Here is a 14,812-nt window from a genome sequence, read left to right as displayed (position 1 = left end):
ACCCTGTAAGCACAATTTCAGTGTCATTTATAATATGATACTGAATAATAATAATTTCACTTTATTAACCCTTTACAATTTCTTGCATTAGGAATTATCTTTTCGCATACCCCAGCTTGCTCTCCATGAGACACACAGATAGGGAGAGAGCCTGGGGTCAGAGCACAGGGTCAGCCATTGTACGGTGCCCCTGGAGCAGTTGGGGTTAAGGGCCTTGCTCAGGAGCCCAAGAGAGTAGGATTCCTCTGCCGGCCACGGGATTTGAACCAGCAACCTTCCAGCCACAGAGCCACTGCTCTGCCCCTAAATAATGTAATATGATTTCATGTTTGCCATGAAATGAAAATGTTTCAGTCTAGTCCTTGGTTTAACAGTTGGATTTAATTAAACCAAGACTATTAAGGTAATTGGAAAAACACCCTTAACTGGTTCACAGACAGGCTTGTTGTGGTAAAACAAAATCTAATAGGCAAGCAAAAAAACTGAAACAGATTTTTACTGTGATCATCTGTAGTTTGAAAATAGTTTTGTAAATTGATTTCATAAGAGTCCAAACATGTATTATTTGTTTTTTCCTCAGCAATGAAGTGTTAGTTTTGCAGACTATTTCCTTATTAAAAAAAAAACACTTTCGTTGACAGAGTCCTGTCTAGGGTCACAGATCAGCCGTGGCTTTTGAACTGTAAACACCTGAAATCATGAACATAAAATTATAAAGGACACATTTTTCTATTTTATCAAAAATGTCCTGGTACTGTACGTACCTCCTTATCATTTTCGATCTACACCATATATTTCATAGAAAACCAGAAGAGGGCACTAACAAGTCTTGATTAACGTGTTTAAAATACTGAACCAAAAGCAGCCTTGCTTCCCTGGTTTTACAAATGAGTGAAATAATCAGCATGCAAGTCATGAATGAGATGACTGCATTGAACTCCTCATTTTTAAAATGTAGTTTTATCCGTAGGAAAAATAAACAAGCAATTTAAAGGGAAATTATCTCAAACAATAATCAAGCTTATCTTTTACTGCTTTTATAAAACTTTGCTTCCCACAAACAATTACTTAAGTCAAATCAACAACAATTTAAAGGATAAAAATGGAAGCGCAGCGATACTCAGTGATAAACAGGTGTGTTTAATAAGGCCATGACGATGATGGATTCCTTCATTAAATAGTAAATGCCTTTTGTCTGCTTTTAAGATTCCCTCATTCATACAAGCTCTGCCAGAAAGAAACACAGCTCTACATCACCATGGACCCTTCAACCATATTGACAGCTGGTATGAAGCACTTTAGTTATGGGCCTCACTCTCTCTCCGAATGAACTTTGGTCCCCTGCTTTGGAAACAATTCCATTTTTGACTCACTGGATCAGATGATGCTGTCAAAGACTGTACAGGACTTGTCTGTTTACATTTTGAAACACTGGATGTGCCAGGTTTCGCATATTTTGTTGAGAAGTGCCTGCACTTTGGCCTGTATCCATTAAAGCACTTATCTTTTGTATTGTTCACTAATGAGTCGATCTTCTGCTTTCTTTGAAGTTATCTTGGAATTTGTCATCTAGAGTTTTTGTGAACCTCCTGAGCAGTTAATCTTCCCTGTTGGTATGGATGTATTAGTTGGTCCATGCTCCTAGATTGAGAAGGGTACTGGTTGTACACGTTTGCTTCTAGTTAAGAACAGCTAATTGCTCTTTTGAAAAAAGACCAAATGTATTTGCTACCTTTGTATAACGTTCTTATTCTTAGCGTAACTAATCAGCTTGATTTCTTAAATTTGTTTCATACTGTTGAGGCTTACCCATTTGAAAAAGCATCAAGTAGCCTATATATATTCATATATATTGTTAGAGATTTAATATAAGTGTAAGGGTTTGAGCTTCATAACATTGCATAATCTTTACTTATGGGCAAAAAAAGCAATTCAACTCTTACAAAAAAATGAAATAGCACATGAGTGTGGACACATTACGGTATTCTCCAATGCCTAAAATCACTATTTTGCACAAGACTAAAATAAAGAATAGCCCCTATGGTTATTAATGAAAGATGCTATGTCCCATAGTGATTAAAGTCATGCTTTTATTGAAGAGTCTCTTTTCTGGTAATTTAATTTTTTTCCAGCGCTCTAATTTGAATAAAATATGGACTGCTTCCAAGCTAGCTACCTCAGTAAATGTCAGTGTTATGCAGCTGTATTCTGGTGTGCATTTGAATTTAATTTATGTGCTTTTGTAGTTTATAAAACAAAATCTTCAGTCATGGAAAATTGGAACAACGGAAAACTCATCTGGAACATTAAGACAAAATCAAAATGCTGCCGGTGCCATACATCTTGCACCATTTTAAAGATCTGTCTAAGCAATAAATATGGAAATAATAAATCCTCACAGTACTCACTGTTTAATTATTCATTTTACATGCACACAATTATGTATTTACACTATAACATATAGTTGCTGGACCCCTTTAATAATAATAATAATAATAATAATAATAATTGCTTGTACTTATATAGAGCTTTTCTGGACACTCCACTCAAAGGGGACTCCCCAGTACCAGTATGCCCAGCACTGTTTGTGACATTCTTCAGTGAAGAGTGAAGTATCCTTATATACCTTTTGTATTTATGTCTTATAAAAAGTAGTCCAAAAATACTTTTCCTATAACACTTTAATCTAAGACTAAAACAGATATTTAGATTTGTTCTCCAAATGCATTAGGATTAAAGACTTGTTTTCTTCTTTTTTTATTCTAATACTAATATTAATACTAATACTAATAAATAGTCAATTCCAGCTGCACATTGGGTACTGTTATTTTGTACAAGGTATATATACATACACCATAATTAAACACCAGTCATTAAAATGATACTTTAACTTCTTATTTAAAATGTAAGATTCTGACCTCAAAGATAATTCATGCAGCTTTTAATAAAAAAATGAAAAAGGACCCAAAAAAGGTTACAATCAAATTTAGATTCAATCCAAGAAAAAAACAACAACATTTGCAGTTCTTTCCATATGAGCTCCAATTCTATTAATTGAATCAATTAATTCTACAATTCTTGTTGCCAATGAGGAAACAACGATTACAAAGGAATACATTCTTACCTGGAAGAAAACTGAGTGTAAGAAAAGAGCTGTGAAAAGCTTGTTTTCAAAGCTGCTGTTGAATGCGGAGGATGATGAGGACATAACAGACAGAACCCGAGCACCGGACAGAAGGACAGAACACGTAGTGTAATACAGGACAGCAGCAGACACTCACCCCTGTCACAGCACTTGTGATATCCGGGACTACTGCTTGCTTTCATCTTTTTAATCCTCTCTGTAGATGTAGATTCTCTGTGAAGATTATTGCTTACAGCCAGCATAAGAAGATCTACTCAGGAGGTCAAAACAAAAGGACCCCAACACATTTTTTAGAACGAACTGGATGATTGTGGAGTTTTACAGTGTGACAACACAATGAGCAATTACATGAAATATGAACAGTCTTGTGAATGCAGGCCTGGCCAAAAACCACCATGAAGATATTCCATAGGACCAGCAAGTTTAGATTTGCAAAACAATACTTTGATAAACCACAAGCTTTTTTGACGGCTTTGTTTGGTCCGATGAAACCAAGACAGTTATTTTTTTTCCATGCAAAGGATTGCAATATGTTTGGAGGATAATGTGCAAAGCCTTTGAAGAAAAAAATGTTTTGTGCCTACTGTCAAGCTAGGAGGTGATTTCTTCATGATTTGGTCATGCTTTAGCAGGGCAGGGTTGGGGGATGCATGCTTTGTTGAAGATTACTTAAACACAGACCGATTTCAAAAGAGAAGCAATCTGCTTCTATGTTGAATATGTGGAGTTTCGCATTCCAACATGACAACAGTCCTAAACACATAGCAAAAATAAGTTACATTTTCCAAATAAAACAGCAAAATGTCTGTTCTTGACTTAAATTTGATTGAGACACAACAGAAAGGCCTAAAGAAGGCAGTGGCACAATGTTACCTGTTGAGTTTGGTGGAAATACAGGAGAGAAATAAAACTGGGCACATATCCCATCTACTAGAGACAATCGAATAGGGTTGTGAAGGATTCTAAATCAGTCAGTGGGAGGACATAAATAATTGCAAAAGATGCGCTTTTTCTATAGCATAGCATAAACTTTGAAAATCACTTTTTTTCCCTCAAAATAATCATTTCAGTCATTATGAACATCTGTATGTAAAACAACGTTTAGGAGCTCAAACATTTTGTAGAGGACGCAAGCACTTCATTATCACAACTGTACAGAGTGAAACAGATAAGCGTCTGGGCTCCTTTTATGAGGGGTGAAAAAAATGATAAAAGACAGCAAACATTTATTTCTACGATGCACACACATTTTAATATGTTAAAAGTGCGTAATGCTATTAATCATTGGTTTCCAAGGATACCGTCAACACAAAAGTGGCCTCATCCTTCTTAAAAATGAAACAGTGATGTTAAATTTGTAAGTGCTACAGAATACAGCTGTATATCGAGAGGGTACTTTAAAGTACTTCTTAACTGTTCTTGGCTGCAGCATAAGCCCCTTAGTTGAAACATTTTTATGTTAAAAGCCTAAGCTACTGTTTGTATTCAAATTGTTAAATTTGGTTTTTCAAATACAATGTCAGTGAAAAATATAATGGCTAAAATGTTTTAATTATAGCGTCCTACTATATTAATCTTTTTTTATTAATTAAAACAAAAGTAATTACTCAGCAAGATATAATAATAAATTTATTTTATTTTCTCCCTGGTGCTTGAGAAAAGCATTCTGTGTTCAAGTACTCTGGTATAACTACATTTAATAAAAGGTTGTTCAGCAGAAAATATTTTTCTTAGCATCAAACTGAAGCACTCGACTTTGGAAAATGAAATACTTTCCCTAAACAATACTTTGATAAACTTTGAACTTATCAGAACTGTGAATGACAAATCGATATATGTGTAATCTCAGAACCTGCCAAGGATGGTTGTCTGCAGTTTGCATAAACCTTCAGGAAAACGTGATTAAAATCCACAGGAGGTGCAGTTTACAAGTTAATCTTTGCACTATACTTCCTCTCATTATTTCATTTTGTTCTGCTGAGTAGTACAAAAGAGTGTTCCTGAAGAAAATATGGTATGTTTTTAAGCAAAAAAAAAATTAAGCAAAACAAATTTGTTAACAGGTTTGATTATTGCAACGTGTAAGGCTAACATTAAAGGCTCAGAGACAACTTGCAATATGAACTTTATGATCCACTGATAGTGATGTTCAAATCACAGATAAACAGATAAATCCATTGGATGGGTAGATACACAGATTGATTTTATCAAGAAACCACATTTTCTATAAAAAATCATATGGATAGAAACATACATCTAGAAATCTAGGAAAAATATAAGGAATTAGAGAATTAGGTAAATGATAACCTAGAAATGGTTAGTTCACAACCTCAAGAGCTTCATATTGATAAGTGTTACAATCACATTCTTCAAAAATATTACAGTATACTGCATAAACTCCTTCCACTGGGACAAAATCAATCTCAAAATCATTTTTTTTATTTTAAATAGCAGCTATAAACCTTAAAATATTAAGAAATAGCTTAGTCATTGTTAAGCAACTAGTTTCAGAAGAAATTCTAGCTGTCTCTCTCAGAAGGTTTAACAGCTAAGTAAGGACACACTAATGTAAACTATAAACTAACTACCATGAAATAAAATGTGTATCATATGAATATCAAATATTAAAATACAGAGGGTAAAATCGTACCATCAGTACTTCTAATATCAGGAAAGTTGCAAACTCTATTGTTAAACCTATACACAAACCTATTTGGAAAGACCCAGAAACCTGTTCCATTAGTTCCATCAGTCAGCAGAAGTTTCATCACAAGCGATAGTCCAATTAATATGCTGAAAGAGCAGGACTAAAAGAACCACTTGCAACATCACCACAAGAATGTCCTCATTGCAGTCCTCCAGTGCACACTTTACAAGGGGCTGTTTGTACACTTCTGGTCAACAGCTCTGTCGGTCCTCTGAAGGTACAGGTACTGTACTGTATGTGCAAGACTTACCAGTATAGTACAAATAAAGACAGTACATTAAGTGCAGCTCTAGATGTTTTGTTACTAAATTTGAATTTGAAAACTTTTTACTTTGTGGAATTAATCTCTACTTGTTCCTACAGAACTCACATGCAGACAATTTTCTCCACTCTAAGATCTTATTTTCATCCTCTCATAGAGTTTATCAATGAAGAACTCTGGAATGTTGTTCCAAGAACTCTATTGTCTGGTTGGCATTATACTTTTTCAGTATCAGTGTAACCCCGTATGGACTTGGTAATTTCCATATCATGGCTTTACGAAGGCCAAACATTTTTGTGAAATGTTCCATCATCCTCTTCATGTTCCAAATACATTATCACTGCATTCACTGCGTGCTTGAGCTCATTGTTATGTTGAAAGTTGAATCCCTACCCAATGAAATGTGATCCTGAGGAAATAGGCACACTTGATCAGAATCTGCCTGTATCTTCTGGCAACTGCCTGACAATACTGGCTGAAATACAGCCCCCTATTTGTATTTATTGACCCGCGTACATTACTGTGGCAGTTGTACACTAATTGCTCCTCTGTCCACTTTCACATAACAGCTGTGGTTAAGCCAAACTGCTTAAACCTATACATAAATAGCACTTTTTCAAGGTTTGATCATCCACTTGTTTAAGTTCTGTATTCATATCAGTTTTGTTTTTTTGTGATGCCTCTTATTAATAAAGATTTCAAAGCTCCTACACTCCTATTGAAACCATTTTGGACAAACGGATATCTTACCGTTCTATATGTTACCTTAACATCTGAACTTGCAACAATGTTTTCTTATTAGACTGTCACCTGTCAAACAGAATGTAGTCTGAAAAACTTTAGATCACTGGTGGGTAGTTTGTTTTCCTTAACTGTTTCTATTGTCAGCAGATCAAGTTTTGTGACACCTCTTGTGGGCCTTGTCTATAACACTGAGTGAAATGTGAAGACATGCTACAATCTGCAATCTCATAACTCTGAGGGAAAATTTAATAGTTTTAAGACTGGCATGTCCTACAACCCAGGGCCCCTGGTCAAAGGGACATTGGTTTGGAAATCCTGGGCCAGAGGGCATAGTGCCACCCACTGTACAATGGCAACCTGTTTTTGTCCTGGGAAGTGTCCCATCCCAGTACTGACTTCATCCTGCCTTGCTTAGCTTCTGAGATCTTAGATTCTGATGTCTAAACTCATTTCTAAATGAGATCAGGCTCCAAGGTGGCAATACTGCCATCACAAGTGCTCAGTGTTTGCTACTGTGCTCATGCAGTCTGCAGCCAGGTGGTCCTTGACTGACATTTTAATTTTACTCTTTTAGCTCCTTAACCCCCTACCCTGGGGCAACACAAAATCATTTCCAACTCCTGTCACAAGAAAGAGGCTCAACAGTGAGAGTAAAAGTGGACAAAATGTTTATTAGTTTAAAAAAGTATGCAAATGTAGCAGGTAACACTTATTATGAGCAAATAAAGCCAAAATGTTGGACATGTTTGTCCACAGAATGGATTAAATGAGCTGTCATACCCCCACTTCCCCATCCTTTCCATACTTTTCACATGGGTAACATTCGTTAAGTCATTAGGAAACGGCTTCACATCAACTGTTTAGCTTTGTCGATACTTTTATTCATTATTACAACAAATTGGGTTGGAACAAGTTTCAGCAAACACTGCATGCCCTATGCTTGTAACAAGTTCTTAGTTGGAAAATGTTTAAATTGTAATGTCTTATGCACTACCCTAATGTTCAAACTATTTTCTAACACGCTTCCGTAATTCAGTGGTAGATAAACAGATCAGATGTATTATGTTTAGAATGTGTTACATGTACCGATAAAGTAAACCCTGCTGCATTGTTTTATTGTGAAGTCCAAAGACTCACTGGCAGCGTTTATATTGCAACGTGTATGTGAACATGATCAAAACCATTCTTTGTTCAGTAATTAAAAGCAGTGGGGTGTGTTGCTGCGTGCTGGAACTTTGGGGTACCTGGCATTGAGCCCACCCTGCAAGAGATTAAGTCAATGTCATAGCCTTTGTGCTTAATAAATAGCCTTGTGAAGAATACAAAGTATTTGGTATTCTTATCAATCAATCAATCACAAGAGTACAATTTCAGACTTTTACTTTACATTTTCCAGTAGCCTACTTTTGCTGATTTAAAGCAACCTATATTTTGAGTATAGGGAGACTTCGACCTGAAAAGAATTCCAATTTCAAATCATAAAGCATTTTTTTAAAATCCTGTCTGAACCTCTGAGAAATTGTAGTCCCGTGTGACAAAAGAAGTAACGTCTGTCAGTGAACGTTAGAAGCAATGGGAAGAATCACATCACACCTTCACTGAAAAACACTGACGAAGACTGACGAATATGTTGCGCAATTTATTGAAATGTTTAAAACGAATCTAAAAATTTGGTAATACAGGATGATCTGGTCTAATAAAAGGAAACAGGCTACGCAAGTCATCCAAAATATTTAAATACCCTCGTTTGACACAAGATTATAAAGAATGATGTGATTTCCATAAATAATGTGATCTTTATTTGATGTGTAAGAAATCTGTTACCACCCAAACATTTCGTAAGGACACGTGGTTGCTCCTTGGCTGTTAATATACCTTCTTTTACATGTTAAAATGGTTCTACTTCTTTCATAATAATAATAATAATAATAATAATAATAATAATAATAATAATAGTTATGTTAAAATAACCTAATTCTATTGGATAAATATCTATTGGCTGTTTTATTGTTGTTAATACTGTTGAGAGGGAAAAATGGGTATTAATTTAGGATTGTGCAGGCACTAGGTTAATTAACAAACCCACCGAACTCTTAAAATAAAGTGCTCACTGGCGGAAATATGCTTTATTCTGCATGCTTTTGTCGGGTGAAAGGTCAATAACAAATTTTGGGATTAAATTTCTGTTTACAGCATACACATAAATTCAGTTCAGGCTTGAATTATTTTAGCCTTCATAGGCTAATAAAAGTTAACCTAGAAATGTACTTTCTGTTTAAATCCATTAATTGAATCACATTGACGTGAAAAGTCCGTTTCATTTTTGAAAGATTTTTCGGAGGAATCAAACTGGCGAAAGCGACAAATTATTAAAATATGTTGTGTTAATAATAACAAGTTTTTCAATCATTTTACTATGTTGTTTGTAAAGGATCACAAAACGATTTTGGAAGTTTGTCTTTTTTCCGTCAAAATCTCAGGTGTTTATGTTCTTCGAATACAATTTTAACAAATAATTTGATGGTTTCCCCTTGTTTCATATTAAAATTAATATCAAATTACAAGTCACTTAATAAAAACAAAAAAATGAATCTTGCTTTCTGGAGGATTTGTGAAATTCTACGAGTTTTATAATGCGACATATCTGCATTGGTTTAGCCTACATTGATAATAACTGTAAATAGCCAATGATCTACCTCGAACTGCATATAAGACAAATTCTACCGAAAATCAGTACTGGAACCTCAATATTTTCAAAATGTCCATGTCTTAGAATAAAACACAGGGGTTAAATACCCTGACACGTAAGCAATCTGTAGACCATCTGTGTACCACATTTTTAACAGTATATTCTTTTGATGTCTTCATTTGTTTACTGATGTGTGCCTTTACTGCAATTTGGCGTAGGCCTATTATTTTTTAATCTCCAAGGAGTTTTTGGTTTGAACCGTTTTTAACCCAAAAACTGTGAGCTGAAATATCACGTACACCTTCTGGGGGCAACACTGCATGTCGTAATTTTATTCATCTGCTAAAATGGTCGGATTTTTACATTCAAACCGAACCGGGCGTATTTGGCTTCTTTATTTCATCAGGACTTCTTAAAATCAAGAGGATATTATACCCTATGTCTCATGTTTAAATGACATTCCGAAATGAAATACCACCAACATAAAACAAATGCGCAAACGTTTTAGCGGACATTAAACTTTATACAGTAACCTGCAGGTACTACTGGGCAGTAATTGTGAAATTTACCTGTCAATTATCCTTCTGCAGACAGCTATCTTTAACTATAAGATGTTATCGAGCAATCATTTGACGTTACCTAAATTAGTGAGTAGCAGAGCCTTTACATTGACCGAATTTTATTTTCAATACAAAATCATGCCACTGACCGAGTAGATTGTAGATGAAGGGTGAAAAATGAAATGTAAAATCATACGGTTTAAAAGTACAGTTTCATCTTTTGATACTTTTTGATTTTTATTTTATTTGATATTTAAATACAATTGAAAAAAATCACTGCTCAAACAAAGATGTATCTTAACCTCGCGAAGATGATGCATTTGACGGTTTTACCCATGATTATTTTTATATTGCCTGCATTCATGTAAAAAAATAAGACCTGGGAGATCACATTCCGAGGAATCAAATCAAAAACCGTTTTTAATGTGCGTCCCTTTACCTGCATTTGAAATTACTTATTGAACAGTTTAGAAATGTGATTTCTAAAGATTTTTCCAGTAAATTAATAATTAACCAGAATGTATTATTCCAGAACCATGGGTCGGTTAGAAAACCTATTAACAGAGCTTGGACAAACGTGTATTTCATATGATGTAAATCTGTTTGTAGTCTTTTAGTCGAACCGGAGGACGGCGGAATTCTGTTATTTCGTAAACGCTAGTAGGAAAGTCAGAAAGAAACCTTTCTACAAAACATTCCTGCTTAATCTGCAGGGCACCGAACCAATTTTTACGGTTTTAAATTTTAATCTCTTGTATAAACGACAAACGCTGTAGTCACAATTTTCTAAAGTCAAAGTCAAACCGTTCATTTTCTAATCGCAAGACTTACGTGTCAAATACTGTAAAACCTCAAACACAAATAAAAAAGTGTAAACACAATTACTCGTTTCAGTTTTGTATTTGGGGAAAAAACATGTATGAGAAATGCATATCTTGCACAACACTAGTGTGTTTTGTGATTTTAAACATGAAAGGCAAGTATTATTGCTGGAATAACAAGATAGCACAAATGGGAATCTGCGATTGTTACATTGAGCTTTATGAAATGACTGGATTTGTTCGGCTCCCTACATGTGAAATTCCAACGCATTTCAACATAGACACATCACAATTCTAATCTCGCAAATTCCTAAAATCGTCTTGAGGAGGAAAAAAAAACAGAAACATTTTCATTATAATTGATATAAGGTAGTTTCAGTGACGACTATATTGCCACTGAGCCCTGTTACACTTTCTAAAATAAACCAATACCAATACAACCACTGGTAGTAGGTAAACACCTAACTGTAGAAAAATCACGTGTATCATTGTCCCTCTTGGTCGTAAAGGACGCTATCAGATATCATCATAACCTCTGTAGTACAGAACAATATCTGAATAGCATTTGTTGAAGAAAGCATGACAGGGGAAAAGCAATGGAAGCAGTCAGGTCAATTTCTCAGGTGTTATAAACAAAACCATAGTTCCATGCAGCGTTGCTACTGTACTGAAGGAATTGTGTTCACCCTCTCTTCAATGAGTTAATTCTTTGGAGGGGCACTTCCATTTGTGAAGATGAATGAATGTTCAACAAACCTATGAGAGCTACCACTGTCAAATAAGGAGATTTTGCAAGCAAAATGAATTTTGCTTAATACAGTCCATTGACGTCTAACATGAATGGAGATGGGGGAGCTGTACCTAGGCGCTGTAAAAGAGGATGCACTTGGGTTCAGAGGTGGAAAAGAGGGGCACAAGGTTTAAGTGGACAGGGGATTGTGTATTTCAGAACAAATAGCCAATAAGTGCTTGGAAACTAACACTGCCTTGGGACAATATTGGAATGGTTGCTCTAAGACTTTGATAGTTTTGTCGGATACTAGGGCCACATTTATAAAACCATTTCACTGCACTAATTTTTGCCACTCGTTTTTGAAATGCATGCTCCCCGTATTTCAAAATAAAAGTAAGAAAAACTTACATGTATTTTAGTAATTAGTAATGAGTAATTTACTTACATTTATTTGTGTAATTCCCCAACCTTTCCTGTGTTGTGCTCTCATAAAGAAAAAAAACAGGTGTGAGCTTAGCAGAATGGCGAATATGGCTTGTAATATGGTATGCTACAAGGAATATTTTGAAATGCTACAAGTAGAGTCCAAACCAAGGCTTACAATTCTGGCAAAGAAATTAGAGAGATCTGAAGACACAGAATGGGCTACCAGACTTTTAAAGATATTGTAAGTGACTCACAGGACAAAGTAATGCTAAAAGTAAATGAAAACCTAGAAATCAGTGGCCCCAAATGTTTTAATAAAATGAAAAAAAAACCCAACAAGATTACAGAAAGCATTTTGGAAAATGATTAAAAAGAAAAGAAAACAGTTAAAGGAAAAGCATACAAACACATAGTATAAGACTGGAAGAGAGAAAAGAAAATGGAAAGGGAAACTAAAATTAAGTGATTTTATTTGTGTTATAACAGAAGAGGACAGAAACGGATGCAAAATTCTGTCTCAGAGCTAATAACTGAAAACTCTGAGAAGGTGTAATGGGAATGCCTAATGTATTAAAGCAATACTTAATGGGAAGTGAAGTTAAATCTGCTAACAGAAAGCACTTTTTCCCACAGTGGGTTTGGGGTATCCAGGACAAACTGCCCAGCTTTGTTGTATGATTTAGCAGAAAGAGAACCCGTTCATAAGCCAAATGTATTTTCAATCTGGTTTGAGAAACAATTTTGAAGTGCTAGTGCTCTGCCTAGAAAAATACGTGGTAGTTATAGACTTTGGAAAATGAAAACATGCCCACACTACCTTTATTATGCACATAAACACATTGACTATTAAAATATGACCATAAAGGGAATCGCGATTGTCTCCATTAGTACCTCTATTCAGAGGATCTATAGATGACTGTTGTTGTGTATTGCAGGGGCGGGAGTGTCCAAGCCTGCCAGGTTTTTTGGGGTTTTCCAAAAACAGTGGCCCCTGTGGTTTGTTGGGCGTTTGGGGACCTGCAGTGTCGTTAACAAGAACTGCATCAGTATTCTTTTGACAGCCCCAGCTGTGCTGCTGGTGATGAGAACGTGCCGCTTGAAAACGAGAGCATGAATTTCAGAAGAGCACACATGTGAGGAATGAAATAAAAAGTACTTTATTTTCTTCTGTGTTGGTGTCAGAGTAGAAGCTATGTGTTGAACATATTGAGAAATCGTGATTTCAGATGGAACAGATAAAACACAAAGTATTCAAATATTTTTTGTGTTTTGTTAACCTGTGGCTATCATTCAACTCTATGAAATAAATAATCACCTGAAACAACGAAAGTATTTTCGTCTTACCTTTGACTCCAGATAGTAATGAGGATAACAATATTTAAAAATATATTTTACACTGGATATCATGTATTATTTTGTCATTTTCACTTTTTAACATTTTAAACAATGTTGGTCATCAGCACTGATGCTGTGCGTTTAGCTGTGTTTCTAGTAACATTTCTCTTTACCACTAAGTACATGGAAACATATTGACACTATAGGAACATCGTGTACGCATTTGATCACTAGTAACAAGTTTGACAAAGAATGCATCATGCATTTAAATAACTTCCACGTCTTTGAAATGCACAGGGCTACCCCCCACCTCATTCCCGCTGGGCAGTCCACAAGCAGCAACATTGGTTTAAGTTTTATTAAAACCTGACACAGCTGCCTAAGAGGGCATTTTCTCTAGTGCTGCCACTTGTGCATCTGTTAAACTGATAATCCCATGACACTTTACAGTTGTTTTCAGCTCCACCGGGATTTGAATAGACATGCCTTATTTCCATGCTCTGTTCCGAACTGACATTTATTGAGGCCCTTGCAGTGCTTTTATCTAAAGCCAGATATTTATTTCCATCTGAACAACAACACTATTTTTTTTAGCATGGCTTTACTCTGTGGTCATGGTATAATGTAAGTGAATTGTAGCATTTGTTTTGCTCTGCAGTTTTTTTTACACTGTTATCTTTCACAAGCATATGAATGAACACGCATTTCTTGGCAATTTTTTGGGTCCCCATGCAAATGTGCTGCCACATCAGATCGAAACTGGATATTCTGTCCGTCTTTGGAAACTGCTTCCTTAGGGAGTCCACAGTGGACCAAAGCCTGACCCAGCAGGCACAGGGAACACAGGGGGCCGACGAACAGGACAGGACTCCAGCCCATTGCTGAGCCATTGCACACACATACGAGGAATGGGCAAAACGCACGCCAATCAATATGTTCCAAAATAAAGCAGTTCTATGGACTGTGGGAGGATACTGGAGCAGCCAGTGCAAACCCATGTGGACACTCTCAGAACAAGCGACCTTCACACTGAAGGCTCCAGCTTTAAGAAGGAACTGAGTACAGGACTCAAGAGCTGCAGGGCAGCAGCCTGAACCGTCCTGCCACTCTGCTACACGAATCTGAAACCCTTTGGTGAAAGTGACCAACATTGGTTTTAATCACACGTGAATCAGGTAAAGGAGAAGAGGTGGGTGGTCTGTCGGCTAGGTTTCTGCCAGCAAAGATCTGATGCACCAGGGTTTTTATGTCATCGTGACCCTGACAAGGATTCAAATTTTCACTGTCTAATTGTTTCAAATTAAATTCAGCCCCTGGAAAATGATGCAACACAACAAGCACTGTCAGATCCTTTTGCTTTACCTGATACAAAATGATGTTTTGTATCACT

General features: G+C 35.9%; 1 protein-coding gene across 8 annotated transcripts in view; it reads right to left on the bottom strand.

Moving 5' to 3' along the window:
• The window catches only part of LOC148840450 (scrapie-responsive protein 1-like), a 36,684-nt gene that overhangs the window by 9,438 nt on the left and 12,434 nt on the right, over nucleotides 1–14,812 (bottom strand). Inside the window, exon 1 of one of the 8 annotated variants that reach the window (XM_088922539.1) lies at nucleotides 3,282–4,118. The exons of the other annotated variants lie outside the window; for them this stretch is intronic. The gene's annotated coding sequence lies outside the window, so the exon portion shown is untranslated. Of the gene's footprint in view, nucleotides 1–3,281; nucleotides 4,119–14,812 lie in introns of those variants that run through there. 8 annotated transcript variants of the gene reach the window in all.

Source organism: Atractosteus spatula, chromosome 1 (assembly GCF_055471065.1).
Source record: "Atractosteus spatula isolate fAtrSpa1 chromosome 1, fAtrSpa1.hap1, whole genome shotgun sequence".
NCBI lineage: Eukaryota > Metazoa > Chordata > Actinopteri > Semionotiformes > Lepisosteidae > Atractosteus > Atractosteus spatula.
Note: the sequence above shows the minus strand (reverse complement) of the source record. Positions and strands in the feature narration are given on the sequence as shown.